Source organism: Eubalaena glacialis, chromosome 17 (genome assembly GCF_028564815.1).
Source record: "Eubalaena glacialis isolate mEubGla1 chromosome 17, mEubGla1.1.hap2.+ XY, whole genome shotgun sequence".
NCBI classification, from domain to species: Eukaryota; Metazoa; Chordata; class Mammalia; order Artiodactyla; family Balaenidae; genus Eubalaena; species Eubalaena glacialis.
The window spans coordinates 66,479,716-66,497,289 of record NC_083732.1 but is presented as its reverse complement, the minus strand read 5'-3'; positions in this window follow the sequence as shown (position 1 = coordinate 66,497,289).

The window sequence follows — 17,574 nt, the reverse complement described above, 5'->3', positions numbered from 1 at the left end:
CGTAAAGATTAGCTTTATCAAATACTTTAAATGAACAACCGTCTCCCACTCCACCAGTACTCCCCTCCCGCAAGAAAAAATTCTTTTTACTACTATGTGAGTCACAACTTGGCTTAGTTCTCGAAGGACTTAATTTTACCAAACATACTTTTGTAACTTGAGGCTCTCAATTCTTAAATTTATTGAAACTCATATTGAGTCTGCTAAAGAACGTGCCTAGTTACCAGTCACTGGCTAGTGTCTCTGAAGACAAGCTTCCTGAGCTTCACGTCCACAAACCTTGCTATTTTCATGTGCTGTCTCCAGCCCTCTGATATAGGGTTGCAGTATATTACTTGCAAAACATCTGTTAGAACTCTAGTTTTCAGTTTTTGAGCATCTTGTTAAAGCCTGTACATTTTCAATTCTTTATGACATGATTACATGAAAACATAATCTTTCTTATCAGAGGTCATAAAACCATATGAAGAATCAAATCCCACTATTTAAGATAAAAGAAAGGTTTATTTTGTATCACTCAGTTGCTAGTAGTCTCGCGGCTATCATGAAACTCTTAAACATCACTCAGTAGAGAGAATTCCTTTTCATATGCATTTAAGGTCTTGGGATTTCCTTCCCATTAAATCTCTGTCTTATCCCTTTCTTCTCAAAACCACAGTTCCCCTTTATGCCCCATTCCTGGCTTACTTCTCACCTTATCCTGTTAGTCCAGGCTAGGTCACCCATGCCTCCCACTTCTGCAGTAGACATCTCATAATACTCTTTCTTATGACTACTGGTCCAAGCGATGGACACCGTTCCTGGCTACTTTCCAATCTCATTTTTCTGCTTTATCCTAATTGTTTTAGGTGAAGTGCTTCATAATATCCTTTTATGTTTAAAAAAAAAAGAAAGATTACTTTTATTTGAAATGTCGATGAATCTTATTTGGTCTAAGTAGAGACTTAAGTGACCAATTCCGTGGCACATAGTAAGCACTTAATAAATGTTAGCCATTATTTTTATTATTATTATTTCCACATGTCCTTTGCCTTCCTCTAAAATTCCTAAGCGAAGGGGAAAAAAAGAAAAGACTTCAAGGGGAAACAAAGATGGCTTTGGCCTCCTGTTAAAAGTGAATAGAAGGATCTTCCATGATTCTCGAAAAGAAGATGCAGTGGTAAAATTAGGAAGAAATCAAGACAGTATTTGTGGTTCACTGCTAGTGAAGACACTTTTGGCAAGAACTTTTGAAATGTGAAACTTTGTAACTTTTGTTTTATTTAATCTCATTTTTACTTTTTTAGTTCCTCCTTGTTGCTAGCAGTTAAAACCAAAACAGTAGCATATTTTTTTCAGAAACGAGATAGGAGGAGAATATAAAACTGAGCGCTGATCTTTTTAGCCATGTGACCTTGAACAAATTTCTTAACCTTTCTGAGGCTCAATTCCTCTTTGTTAAAATGGAGACAATGCAATCTATTTCTCAGAGTAGTTGAGATTAAATGAGATAACATTTAATGCTCGTAGCATAATATTAAATGCCTTCTTATTCCCCACCATGGCCTCTTCTCCCCCCAAAATCATTTTAATGCTATTTTCCTTTATGGTAACTCAAGAGGAGAAAACCCAAAATGGTGTCAAATAATGTAATTATTGCCCTCATCAGATTAATAAAAAGCTAAATGATTAAATATTTGCTTATGTTTATTCTTCATTTGTACAAACTAAAAAGATCATTACATTGGCCATTTGGTGTTGCCTAGAAAAAGCAAACAGTTAGTAGCGTGGTCTTATGGCACTTGTCATGTTCGACAGAATCTAGGTAACCTTCTTAAGAAGCAGCTAAGGTTCACAGTTACGGAATGAAATTGTCAACAGTAGCAGCAGTGAATGTCACAGGGCTAAGTCACCTACTGGGCCTGGGGGCATTGTGACCTGGCATTCTGAGGATGTGGGGAGTAGTGTCAGGCTACATGCATCTCAAGCTCGTTTCCAAGGCGTCTCTTGATAGACCTCAACAAGCTCTTTAGATCGTATAGTGCCATAAAGGGAGAACAATTGTGGGATTTAACTAATCTGGTATTTTCAGTTAAAATTTTTTGAACAGTAAAAAACATTGCCTCCCCTGCCTCTTAAAATAATAACTAGTGTCATTCCTGTACCGCTATATTGGCATTGAAATTCTTGATCCATTCAGCAAGGAAGCAAAAATGAATTCAGCTCGTAGAACATACCAGGCAATGTGGTCAGTGCTGGGAATCCAAAGAGAGCAACAGCCCTACTCTTGCTCAGACAAGTGTTGGAGATTAAGTGAAAATTGAATTTGCTGGAATCAGGCTGCCAGTGTTCATATTCTGCCTTGCTTACTAAATACTAATGTGACCTTGGGAAAAGTACTGGGCCTCTCATGCTTCATTTGCATAATGGGGGTACTAACGAGCACCTACCACTTGTGAGTTGTTAGGAGAATCAAATTAATCCATACATGTGAAACTGGTGATTTTGTTTCACAATGGTTAAAAAGAAATAGAATTCATGTAGTATATAACAGAAGCTTTTCATTAATGGATGCATAGTTTCCTGTTTAAATGTAAGTATTAGGAAAGAAGGAAGGAAGAAAGAAAGAAAGTCGATTTAAAGAAAAAAAAATTTGCAAAGTCTAGTATAGATAAGTATCAATGACTCCTAGTGTTCATCCATATCCAGTCTGGTATCCTTCCTGCCACCTGGGAGGACTTTACTTCCCTGCCTCTTACAGTAAGGCAGGGTCCTGTAACTAGTCATCATCTGTGGGTTGTGGACAAAAGTAGAGTGTGGCATGTTCCAGGCGACACATCTAACTGTCAGGGCAAGACCCTCCAGCATTCTCTCCCCTCTGCCTTCTGTTCTTCCCTGGACAGAAGTCCGGATTCATAGAGGACTTTGAATGCGTCAAAAGAAAGTGTAGTTTTGTTAAGCCACTGAGATCTCACATTTTTGTTACTGCAGCATGAAACAGTTTATGCAGACTAACGTATACACGGTGGTAGAAGAAGATGATAAACATTGTAAAAGTGACATCTGAATGACTAAAGTTTGGGGAACATTGTAATAGAAATAAACAACACCCCGTGAAAGGATGACAGATTATTTGACATTGGGGGATTCTGAAAGGTTTCATAGAGAACATGGTATTTGAGTAACTCTTGTAGGATGAATAGGAGTTGGACTGGTAGAAGCAGAGGTCAAGAGCAGTCCAGGGTGAGGAAGGAGCGCACATGGGTGCACAGAGTAAAGGACATCATGGTGCCTTCAAAGGACGATAAGAAACAGAGTACTGCTAGGCCTTGGGAACAACGAGCTGGATTTGTAGGAGACAAGGCTGACATGTGAGTCAGGACAGCAGTGTGAGTCACGGAAAGGGATAGCTCACTCAAGTGGTTGAATTAAAGGGAGTTTAATGAAGGTATGATTTTCAGAGGTGTAGGCAGCTTTAAGGAAACCAGCAAGGATAATGATGTGTCCAGCTACTAGCAAGAGTCTTTACTACTCTTTAGGATGGAGGAACAAGGAAAGGAAGCAGAGTTTCCTGAACTCAGAGAGAGCTACGGCTATTGGAGGGCAGGGGAGAGCAGCCAGTGCCTAGTCTCTACCTGGCAGGGAAAGAACAAACAGGGAGTACTATTGCCCCATGCTCTCTAACCTATTGCTCTTACCTTGTTGACTTCCTGCTGTATTCCCTGTTCCTTAGGCAGGTTTGACATATCACAAGTGCTCAATAAGTATTTTTGAATTTAAAATAATGAATGTTCTACTTAGGGAAATAACTGCTTGTGTGCTTGTCTGAAGTGTATTCAATTTTTTAGGCTATTACTTCATAACTTGAGATGATTGGTACATGTTACAGTTTTAACCAAAAGGCTGTCTTTCTACATTAATAAACCCTACATTTATTATGATGAGTGATGCTAAAGCATTTTCATATGGAACTTTCACAATATAAGTGAACAAATCAATATAGGAAAATTCTCTACGTTGGTGCTCAATCATGGTGCTTGTAAAATGAGAGAGATAAAGTTTACGGGATGTCTAAAGAATGATGAATCCTAAATGCAGCACGACTTTGTTTGAATGAAAGCTTTGGTTGTCCAAATTGTTTTCATTTATTTCAAGGTGGAACCATAGGTCAGTCATTCTTTATTAGGTTAATATGCTCTTCTTGTTGACTGCTTGGAGATAGTTAGCTTTTGTTCTAAAAATGTTCCCACTAATTTGAAAAGTAACTTTCAGGCCTATGATATCTGTTGAAACAATAAGATACTCCCATCCAAAATATAAGAACCAGCATCTTTGTGGAAATCTCAAACTAAAAGACTTCAGATTTTTTTCTGGTTCTCTTTTTAATGTGAACATTTGTCTAGTACCTTCACAGGTTAAGGCAGCGTTCATAGTTTAGGTGCTGCACTGCCATCCAATTTCACAGCAAACATTTCTCAACTCTGCCCTACCTGATGCCCCCACCAGCACTTTTTAACTGGGGCTCTCCTTCTGCTTGACCAACTGGTCACAAAATCCCCAGTTCATTTATGCTCAGATCCAGTCCCCATTCCGCATCTGATCAGGCTGGCTTCAAACATGCCAGTGATTACTTATTATCTACAGGAGATGTCCAAGTTGGTTTTTGTGACACAGGGCCCTCTTGGGACAACTCCATGTTCAGCTGCACTTTTGTTTCAAAGGCTCTTCTCTGTATTAGCTTCACCTTTACCCCTCAACTGCCTTTTAAGTTCAGAAGGGTCATAAAAAAGACTCAGTCAGGTGGCAGCTTAGCATATGACCCAGAACATTTGCATTCAGACAAAACCAAATTTGATACCTTTTCCAACTTACTAGGTTTGTCATTTTAGATAACTTACCTAATCCTCTCAGCCTCAGTTCCCTCACTGGGAAAATGGGAATCATTGTAGAAATAGTAGTAGAAATACCTTAAATGATTGTAAAGCACATGGCCCATGGCATGTGTCGGGAGGTGGCAGCTGTCTTTGATAACTGTTCTAGACAGTGCCTGGCAGAGGGTGTGCCCCTACTTAGTGTGAGTTCTCGTCCCACCTCTTAGTGCAGACAGAGTTTCATCAGAGAGCCTCTTAACCAGTGGCCTTATCTGCCAAACTGCCCACCCTCGGGAGTAGTTAAAATACTTTCCAGGAGCTTTCAAGTCCAAGTAACTTTAGTGTTTGTTTCCAACCGCATGGGCTCCTGCAGTGGCCAGTTGGTAGCCATGCTCTGGAAATGAGGCAGAGTTCAGATCTCTACTGCATTTTATGGGCACAAACGACTCGAACTCAGTAAACACTTTCATTGCCATGTGGAGCAAAGCATACTGAAGCCTTTGCTATGACACTTTCTGAAATCTTAAAAAGCCAAAGGGGAAAAAATAATTAAATTTTTGAAAACCTGGGGTAACAGTAACAGGGCATGACCAAAGCAGTAATTGCTGTGCTAGCCTTTCAAGGTAACTGATCTCTCCTGTGGGTGATGATACTAAACCCCCTGGGATTAATTTGAAGACATCTCTGTAGGGTAAAAAAAAAGACCAATTCTGATGCCAGCCTAAGATCCTTAAGACTACTGTTCACAATAAGAATGCCAGTCCCAGCAGTATGTAATCTAAAAGCGTCCATTTTGTATGAAGGAGTGTACACCAATTCAGATTAAGATGCAACTACAAAAAGGTAAAGGCTTCTTAATCAAACCTGTGGCACAGCAGGTAGATTTATTCTGACAAGGTAATGAATGATATGGCTTTGGTGGGAGTGCCAGTTAAAACCAATTATTATCAACTTGACATGACAGGCTGCTAAAATGTCTTCCAGGACTCACCCTCTTTTCCGAGGCGGATATTTTTGTTTCTGGGCATGGTTCTGATTTGGGATGTTCCGAGTTGTTTTTCTTTTTAGAAATGCAGATGTAGCCATTGTTTTAGAAAGCCTCCAAGTGGGTCACCCTGATTTATCCTTTTAGGATGGTTTCATTATGAAACGAGTCAGTTGCTTCCTGGAATGGGACCAATGCAAAGAACAATTCTAAACCCTAATTCACTACAAACAATGAATGCAAAACATTCATTGCTATTTGTTTTAACAAGGACATTGCAGTTATAGCCCAGGAAAGGAACTGGTAATCAGCCTGGGCAGTGTCACAGCATCTTTCCAAAGGGGACCTGATCACACACAACTTGTATTAATTAAATTTTAACTGTATCACATGGCATCATTTTACCTACTTATAAGGTGATAATCCTATATTAAGCAATTTTTAAAGATTGTGTTTTGCGGCCTCATTTCTGGACATAGTTGCCTGTTTTCTCTCAGGAAGCCAGCCAGCTAAGCACGCTAGTAGCAATGCTACTATCCCAGCTCCTCCGTGTAGCATGTCTGTGGACGCTGTGAAATTCCATTTCCCTCCTTAGCCTTATCTCTACATTGAACCCCACTAATCAGCCACATACCCATAATGTCTACTTAGTTGATGCAACTGAACTTGGACAAGGGGATGTGCTGGAATCAGACCCCCCACTCCATCATTCACCAGGGGAATGATCCTCAGTGAGGGAAGTATTTTCCATGAGTCCCACCTTTCTCAGCTAGAAACTTGGGCCAATAAGAGAATCTCTATGAATCTCCATTTCCCAGTTTGTAAAATGGGAATCATAACACCTATTTTGCAGAACTGTTGGGAGGATTAAACGAGATAACTATGTGAAGTGTTGGCTTATGGTATGGGTCCAATAAATTATCTCTTTTGTTATTGTTGCCTTGAATTGTTCTTCTTTTTAATTCTTAGTGATTTAAAATCACTTTGCCTATTTTTTCTTTCATAACTTCTTATCTCAGTTTGTTCTCCAGACTTTACTCATTCACAATTCTAGCTGTCTTCCATCTCTGCCTGCCCTTTACATATTTAACCTCTCTTGCTTACTTTGTCTCCTTCCCTCTCTGTAAATTTCATGAACTGTTTATACCATTTCCCCAGTATGGAAGCAATCACATACCCCAGGGAACTAGGTTTCTATCTCTGAAATACATCCACATTGCATTCCACTGCAGTGACTCTCATCCACCCAGTAAGCCATTGGATTTTGTCACTTTAACTTGATTTTCTAGGTACCTTGGGATAGAAAGGGGTTTTTTTTTCTCTTTTTTTCTTCTTTTCTTCCATCTTTTCTTTTCTTCCTTCTGTCTTTCCTTTCTCTCTCTCTCTCTCTTTCTTTCTTTCTATTACTTTTAAAAACAAGTTTGTATACTTATGGTTCATATTATTGATACTATTTCACAGGGAGAAAATGATAGAACAATTTCTGGTAAATGAAAGTTGAGGCAAAAAATAATAACTGAAGATGTTCCTTTTGAACTTTTATAATCTTTTTAAGAGAGAAACTTTTTTGGAAATTATTTGGACTCTAAAAGTAGTTGAACTTTTCTGTGAAAAATATCTAAATTCTATAATTAAGAAAAGCTACCGCTTTTGCATTTTCTCTTCTCCAAGAGTTACCTAAAATTGTAAGGAGGAAGACTGCCATCCTGATATGGTAGTTGGGTTTTGAACTATGCAACTGCAGCAGGCCAGGAAAGAAAGGGAGGACTTGGATCACATGCATGTCACATCTGGTTTTCTTATTAAAAATGCCCTGCTCACCATCAGCACTCTTATAAGCCTATACAAGTCAAATTATGTATTTGATTACTTCTGGGTTTCTTTTATTAGTGTGTTGGCTGGTTCTTTGGATATTTTTCTGTCTTCATTTCAGTTAATCAGTTTCTTATTTTTATTTTTCCAGAGAACTCAGCTTCTTAATATGGAAGACTTTTGTTTTCCTGTAAATGCAGAGAACTGTCATGGTCCAAATTGCCAAATTCAATGCTTAGTTCTGTTTTCTCCATAAGTGAAAATTCCCATAACCAACTGGCCATCTGATTAGTTTATCGAGTTCCAAGAAACAAAGACTTTATTTCTCTTTGTGTCTCTTTTGAAAACCTTGCCACTATACAAGTATGGAACAAATATTTCAGGACTTCTGTACTGGTTGTGACCACAGATTTTAAAAGAATAAAAAAGAATCCAGGTGTGGGTTTCAGAATTGATCATTTTAATATATAAAAATCATCTTTTTATGTAGTCATATATATTCAGTGTTGTAATTATTGAATAGAGTTCTGCATCCATAGTGTTACTCAAGAAAAAGGAGAAGGAAGAAGTATTATTACAGAAGAATACCAGCTTATGAATGTAGGAGGAATGGCCAAATTGGAAAATAACCATCTTAATTTAGTAATTAACTGAGGCAAAGATAACCAATGAATGGTAAAATACACATGCATGGCAAAAAACACGTTGTAACTAGGAAACAACACTTAATGTGATCTCATAGTATCACCCCACAGATTACCTACTGATTAGAAAGAGAGAAAGAAAGGTTCTTTCACAATGGAAAGATCTGGTAGACATGGCCTCAACCAAGTAACCAAAGTTAGCATCACCGATAATGGGTCCACTGGCAACACGTGCTTCCTAAAATGATGTATTGGGAAATTCACAACATTATGTGTGTAGTATCCATGGAGAAATATTTAACCTAATCTTAGGGAAGCGACTGGACAGATTGTAAGTTGTTTGTTTTACCTGCCAACTTGCCAAATTTTTCAATGGCATGATAGATAGGAGATGAAGAAGACATGGCAATCAAATTCAGTCCCTAATCCTTGGGTAGATCCTGAATCAGAAAAAAATTGGGACAGTTGGGGAAATTTCAATATGGAATATGTATATTAAATAATATTATTGTGTCTACTTAAAATTATTTCAGTGTGAGAGTATGTGGTTTTATAGAAGAACGTCCTCATTCTTAGGTGATACATGCCGAAGTGTTCTTGGATGAAATTCATAATGATTATAACTTGTTCGAATAATTCAGAAAAAAAAGTGTGTGTGTAAATATATTTATTTTGTATACGAGAAAGGCAGAGAGAGAGAGAAAGAGAGAAAGAAAGAGAGGGAGAGAGAGTACACATTGGTAAAATGTTAGTTCATACGTCTAGGGCAAGGATATACAGGTGTTCATGGGTACTTTTTTTTCTGCAGTTAAAATCAGCCAGAAGTGTCTATTTTTGTCAGGGAAGATGGTGCAAGGAAGCTATCTCCCTGGCAAGAAGAAAGAGCCTTTCTATAATTCACTGGCCACATCTCTGAGGAACGAGCAACAGCAGCTCACACTCAGAAAATGATCTTGGGTCCACACAAAAGTGATCAGACTACCAGCATTTCCTATTCATCTCTCTTCTCCAGAAGTGCTTGGAGAGGTCAGGGGAGGGGGGGGGGGGAAGGAAAGGAGAAAATGGATCCTGAATCAGAAATAGAATTTTCTCCCACCAGCTCTGTGAAGACCAGGATAAAGAGAGCCTTAACCTACCTTCCAATAGTTTGTAATATATGACACAAAAGTAGGGGCACTCAATTTTGCTCCAACTTTCCATCTTAGAATCTTCAGGGCCTTTACAAACTGAAGGGCAAATTTAATTTGGTTTCAAGTTGTGTACAATAATTTTTTTTTTTTTTTTGGAATTGCACAGCACCAGCAAAGGATTAAATAGGACCGTTGATAGCATCTGTGCGTGTCCTATTAAGCATGCTGAGAAAACAGAGGCAGAGCAAATAACCTGCAGCAGGACTTGAAGGGCAAGCAGGAAGCCTGCAGAACTGTTTCGAATCTTATCATGTGAATTAGAGAAATCAGTCAGCAGGTGCTTTGGCCCCGAGTACGTATTTAACCAGAGCGCAGAAGAGGAAAGATGTTTCTGAAGGCTTCATTAAAAAAGGGGAGTAAACAGCAGAGGCAGACTCCTCCTGCACCCCTCAGCTTCCTGTTTCAGCTCAAATCCAAAGTGAAGAGGAAACCAGCTCTAACAGTTGCTCTTAAAGCAGAAATGAGAAAAAGAGATTAGGAGGATTAATAGATAAGGTCAAATTTAGGTGGGGGGCGCTGGTGCTACAGTTGTGTTTTTCAAAAGGACCACTTGATTCAGTGTGATATATCCTGATTTTTATTTAACCTATAGCTTTATTGAGAACGTTAGAAAATCTCACCCTGTATTCTTCTAGCCTCTTAGCACGTTAACTATGTTTATATTCATGGTTATCTCCTTGCTTGATAAACCTTACATGTGGTAGAGACAAGACTTAAAAAAAAATTTTTTTTATTGAAGAATAGTTGACTTACAATATCGTATAAGTTTCAGGTGTACCGCACAGCGATTTAGTTGTACATATATATGTGTATACATGTATATTCTTTTTCAGAGTATTTCCCCTTATAGATTATTTCATAATATTGAGAGTATAGTTCCCTGTGCTATACAGTAGGTCCTGGTTGGTTATCTATTATATATATACATCAAAAGTAGTATGTATATGTTAATCCCAGCTTCCTAATTTATTCCTCCCCCACCCCTTCCCCTTTGGTAACCATTAGTCTGTTTTCTGCATCTGTGAGTCTCTGTTTTGGAAATAAGTTCATTTGTCTTTTTTTTCTTTTGATTCCACATATAAGCGATATCATATGATATTTGTCTTTGTCTGGCTTACTTCACTTAGTATGATAATCTCTAGGTCCATCGATGAGACTTTTAACTGAGAAATTTTTGTGATATAGTGATGGAGTGGGGGCAACGTAGGAAAGAATGTGCGAAACCTAGTTTAATAAAAGAGTGTGCCATTCTATACACTAATGATGAAAAATCTGAAAGAGAAATTAAGGAAACACTCCCATTTACCATTGCAACAAAAAGAATAAAATACCTAGGAACAAACCTACCTAGGGAAACAAAAGACCCGTATGCAGAAAACTATAAGACACTGATGAAAGAAATTAAAGATGATACAGACAGATGGAGAGATATACCATGTTCTTGGATTGGAAGAATCAATATTGTGAAAATGACTATACTACCCAAAGCAATCTACAGATTCAGTGCAATCCCTATCACATTACCAATGGCATTTTTCACAGAACTAGAACAAAAAATCTTAAAATTTGTATGGAGACACAAAAGACCCCAAATACCCAAAGCAGTCTTGAGGGAAAAAAACGGAGCTGGAGGAATCAGACTCCCTGACTTCAGACTATACTACAAAGCTACAGTAATCAAGACAATATGGTACTGGCACAAAAACAGAAACATAGATCAATGGAACAAGATAGAAAGCCCAGAGATAAACCCATGCACCTATGGTCAACTAATCTATGACAAAGGAGGCAAGGATGTACAATGGAGAAAAGACAGTCTCTTCAATAAGTGGTGCTGGGAAAACTAGACAGCTACATGTAAAAGAATGAAATTAGAACACTCCCTAACACCATACACAAAAATAAACTCAAAATGGATTAGAGACCTAAATGTAAGACCGGACACTATAAAACTCTTAGAGGAAAACATAGGAAGAACACTCTTGGACATAAATCACAGCAAGATCTTTTTTGATCCACCTCCTAGAGTAATGGAAGTAAAAACAAAAATAAACAAATGGGACCTAAGGAAACTTCAAAGCTTTCGCCAAGCAAAGGAAACCATAAACAAGACGAAAAGACAACCCTCAGAATGGGAGAAAATATTTGCAAACGAATCATTGGACAAAGGATTAATCTCCAAAATAAATAAACAACTCATGCAGCTCAATATTAAAAAACCAAACAACCCAATCCAAAAATGGCCAGAAGACCTAAATAGACATTTCTCCAAAGAAGACGTACAGATGGCCAAGAAGCACGTGAAAAGCTGCTCCACATCACTAATTATTAGAGAAATGCAAATCAAAACTACAATGAGGTATCCCCTCACACCAGTTAGAATGGGCATCATCAGGAAATCTACAAACAACAAATGCTGGAGAGGGTCTGGAGAAAAGGGAACCCTCTTGCACTGTTGGTGGGAATGTAAATTGATACAGCCACTATGGAGAACAGTATGGAGGTTCCTTAAAAAACAAAAAATAGAACTACCATATGACCCAGCAATCCCACTACTGGGCATATACCCACAGAAAACCATAATTCAAAAAGACACATGCACACCAATGTTCATTGCAGCAGTATTTACAATAGCCAGGTCATGGAAGCAACCTAAATGCCCATTGACAGACGAATGGATAAAGAAGAAGTGGTACATATATACAATGGAATATTACTCAGCCATAAAAAGGAATGAAATTGGGTCATTTGTTGAGATGTGGATGGATCTAGAGACTATCATACAGAGTGAAGTAAGTCAGAAAGAGAAAAACAAATATCATATATTCATGTTTGTGGAACCTAGAAAAATGTACAGATGAACCAGTTTGCAGGGCAGAAATGGAGACACAGATGTAGAGAACAAACGTATGGACACCAAGGGGGGAAGCGGTAGGGGGTGGGATGAATTGGGAGATTGGGATTGACATGTATATACTGATGTGTATAAAATGGATGACTAAGAAGAACCTGCTGTATAAAAAAAAAAGAACCAAAACAGCCAAGACAATTTTGAAGAGGAAGAAGAAGATGTGGTAGTGATAAGGTGTGGAGACTTATTTATGCAATAACAAGACATTTAAAATAAAACTAGTGTAATGTTGGCATGGGAGTGGGCAAGTACTGTATGTCAATGTAACAGTTCAGAGTGCTCAAGAAATGACCCACATATAATGAGAACTTGGTGTTATTATAAATTGGCATTATATTGATTAATCAATATATTGTGCTAGATAAATTTGTATGAAAAAAATCAACTTAATTCTATATCTAGGACTCTTCTTGGAGTTTCAGACTCATACTCAAACAATGTATCCCAACTGAACTGATTGTAACTTGTCAAACTATTCCTTTTGTATTCTGTGTATCACTAGCAAAGAAATTTGGGAGCCAGTATTTAGTAAAAAAAAAAAAAATGTGCCATTGCTGTATGTTCTTACTTTAGTAGAAGGGCAATATTTCTCCTAGAAGCTGCATGGAGATTTTCAAGAATGTATGTAAAGAAGTTATTTCACTCAGTGAAAAAAAAAATCATCCAAACCTCATGTCTTCCCATCACTTATAAACTAAGTTGCCTCTTATACTTCCCCAGGGGTGATCTCTTTAAGCAGCTCATTTTTATCCTGACTTGAGCTCTTGGTGAGATTTTTTTTTCCTGGGTAGTCTATAGTAAATATTAAACATACTGCAGAAGAATTTATTACAAGCCCAGAAAATAACTTATTTTAAACTTTTTTATGTTACAAAGAATAGTGCAAATGACAAAATATTGCACCTAGTAAAATAATCCTGATTTGGGTTTTTTTGCTTTATTTTTTTAATATAAAGACTAATGCCTCTTTTTATTTTTAAATCTACCTTGTTTCTTTTAGTATCCATTTCTGAATTCAAGCAGTTTTTAATAAAAAAAAAAATAAGGATATTTAACTCTCCCACACAGTATTTCTTATATTTGAATGGTCCTCTTAAGGCTCATATATTGATATTGGAATGCTGTTTTTCCATTTCCTTTCATGGGACTTGTTTCAAAAAAAGTTAGGTTCAGATATTCTAGAAGAGTCTATAGCAATTTTATTCTTATTTATAAAATGGTTTCAGAGGGGAACACTTATATAAGACAGAGTGGTAGAGCACACGTTTCAGTCACTTCACCACAGCTGGCTGGTCCTGTGTTTCTGAACTTCTTACTGTTGGGAGGAGTCATCTTTCCTTTGCACGGTTTTTCACTTGATATTTCAGTAACACCTTCAGCAGGGAGATCGACTTCCTGAATGAGGCAGAGATGGATTGTTAAGCACTGAAAGATCCTCTGTCCGAACATCTTGTCGCTCAGGGAGTATCTTCTAAGGCCCTGTTCCTTTGATTGATTTTCGTAACCAGTAGCCATTATATGGTGAGACCGTTTGGTGTCAATATTGATTGCTAGCTTACTTTACTGAAGGTAAACTAAGGTTCATTGACATGAAGCCATCACATGTGAAATGATGGAATGAATCTGTGAGCAGAGGATGCATGTCATGGGTAATCAGTGTGGAACATTCCCATGGATTCTGAGCAACTTTTTCACACATAGAGAACAAATTTTGCACACCAACAAGTCAGCGCCAGGCAACATGGCTGAAAGATTAAGAGAACTCAGAGGAGACTAATGGTACCTACTTCCCTAAAGCACAGGTCCAGTGCCCAATACCTTTAATTTAATTTGTGTTAAGTGGCATCCACAGGAGAGCTGCCGAGGTGCCATCAGTTTAACATTTAGGTGAAAAAGTTAGCAATTCAATTTTTCTTTCACGGTCATTCAGGTTCCATCTTTTATTACAAAAAGTACAACAAGTATCTGATAATAATGAGGATACAGTTAATAATATTTAATATTTATTAAGTACTTACTATGTGCTAGGAACATGTGAGATATTTGTATTTATTTATAAGTATGAATCGCTAGAGTAAAACACAACATATTGGAGGAAAGCAGACTTTCTTTTGATTCTTAAATACTTTGTCCTGTTTTACATATGTATGCAGCCTCATAATTCATCAAAATCTTCTCAACTCAGAATTGCCAAGTATACACTAGTCCATTTTATTTAACTAGCTCATAGAGTCAGCTTTCTTTTCAATTCATGGGCATTTGACAGTATTACAGAATGCCTACTGGTATTACTGTCTTCTTTCACATTCCAACAAACTGAGAAACGTTTTTGGTGCCAAGTGAATTAAAGTAAATCCTGAATTTTTCAATTATTTAAATATATTCATGCTGCCAGGAAAAAAATACAGTATAGATCAATAGGAGACAATAATCTAGCATCTCTCCTGTTTTATGCTATTCTTTAGTAGTATAGTATTCTTAAAAGAGGCGATTAAAAATTTTCAAACCACTGGAGTATCATCAGAATGAGTTTGCATTAAATTTGTTATAAATGTAGGCTATTTCAACATGGCTACCCCAAAATAGAAAACCAAAAGTATTGTGTTTATGATTATTTAAATACCAAGAATGTTCCGTTTGTACTTAAATACAGTTTTATTTACACCATTTTTTACTCCATTATAAATGGATAATTCAACTATCTTACAGTAGAAAAACTTTTAGCTTTTTCTGCCCCTGTCTTTGGGCCTTGGACAACTCCTTGAGTGACCATTGCCTAGGTGTGTAAAGGAACACTTTGCCAATGTTTCCTAAAGTGCGTGTGTTCTTTGGAAAGTTAGTTGCTGGAATGTTATTAGGGTTCAACAGAAATATACATCCTTTATCAATTAAGTTCAAGAAATAGCACTCAAACATAATTAAATGTTCTTGTTTAGATGTTGTGTTTTGCTGGGATCTTGTTTATTGCAGAACTTCTCTCTTAGAAGTCCAGTTGAATTCCACTAATTTCAGAAGAAAGGGAGTTTGAATCTTTAATTAATTCCCACTTGGATCAAATAGAAAAGATTCCTGTCTCAGATGATTGGAAAAATTTCATTAACAAAATAGGAAGCGCTCCTCCAAAGTCTATGGCAATATGATCTGGAGCAGAGTTAACAATCAGATTGTAGATATAGGTATCTGCATGTTTATTGCCTACAGCTGAACTGAACGAAAAATATTTTCTTCTGATAAGACGGTATGATAACAGAGAAAAAAAATCTTGTTCTGTGGTTTACTGATGGGAAAAGTACATTTTATATACCATCAATTCCCAGCCATGCTTAAATAGCAGTTTTAGAAATAACTTCTTAAATTACACCATTTAGGGACAGAATGAAAAATGTATGGATACATACAATTAAAATGGTCCAATAATTAGACAATTCATAAAATGTTCCAATGCAACTTCATGATTGATGAGTGTCAGGAGAACATCTTTTCAGATAAAGTTTGACCCCTGATTCCTCTGTGATAATAGTTATCTCTGTCGATAAATATTGACATTCATCACTACCAAAAATCTGTCTCTGCTTATTAGACAAAATTGGAGTGATCCCAATTAATAGTAATGAGATACAGCATAATTTTTTAGACTTGTACCTGTATGGGAATTAAGAAACAAATAGTATTTTTAAAATATATTTTGATAATTTGGCACTAACTACCCAAGAACTATCCATATGGCTGCCTACACTGTCAGAGTGTCCTACTCCTGATCAGTTATGTTGACAGTCGTTGACTTTGAAGTCACAGGCGATGAAAGTCAAGATTAACACATGAACTTTAACCTTTAGGTTAAAATGAATTTTTTTTTTATGAAAAAAAAAAAGTACTTATCCATTATCAAAGAGCCAAATTAGTATCAGCCCTGAAAGAGTTGTGCACAGAATAGGTTTGGTTTTGATGAGAGTGAGTCAAACTAATATCTGAAAGAGTCAATTCATGTTGTAGCAACAGACCTGGATACCAGGCAGTACTAAACCATGACAATAAAAAAGCATAGAGGTGACTAAGTGTCCATCGACAGATGAATGGATAAAGAAGATGTGGCACATATATACAATGGAATATTACTCAGCCATAAAAAGAAACAAAATTGAATTATTTGTAGTGAGGTGGATGGACCTAGAGTCTGTCATACAGAGTGAAGTAAGTCAGAAAGAGAAAAACAAATACCGTATGCTAACACATATATATGGAATCTTAAAAAAAAAAAAAAATGGTTCTGAAGAACCTAGGGGCAGGACAGGAATAAAGACGCAGATGTAGAGAATGGACTTAAGGACGTGGGGAGGGGGAAGGGTAAGCTGGGACGAAGTGAGAGAGTGGCATGGACATATATACACTACCAAATGTAAAATAGATAGCTAGTGGGAAGGAGCCACATAGCACGGGGGGATCAGCTCGGTGCTTTGTGACCACCTAGAGGGGTGGGATAGGGAGAGTGGGAGGGAGACACAAGAGGGAGGAGATATGGGGATATATGTATATGTATAGCTGATTCACTTTGTTATAAAGCAGAAACTAACACACCATTGTAAAGCAATTATACTCCAATAAAGACGTTAAAAAAACGAAAAGCATGGAGGTGACAAGGTAGAAAGAAGAAAGGAAAATCCAAACCTTGTATGTGGAAAAACCAACTGCCTTGAGTAATTATGTGATATAACAAACTCTTAAATTTATAAAAATATATACAAATAATTTTTAAGTAAAGGCAAAGGGCCAAACATCAGACATCTAGTTCACCCTTAAAAGCGACAATATTGCTACTCCTATGAGAAGCATTGGAAGGTAAAATCAATCCATGTGATTCAACAGCAGCTTACTCTTATTTGAATTGTATTTATAAGTTGAAGCTTCAAACCCTGCTAAGATGTCATTACTGTGCATGAGAAATGAAGCAGGACAAGAGCTTAGATCAACAGTTTTCAAACCTACTGAGCAAAGGGATCTTTTTCCAAAGCAAAAATCTATGACAGAATACCAATGTATGAAAACGTATTTTTCTATTTGTAGGTTTAAATTGATAGCAATTATGTATCACAGAGTCATTCAAAATAAAAGGTCATTTTGATAAATAAAAATTCTGAAAATGAGTGTCACAGAGGACAGTCAAATAAGTTTCAGCATTCAATTT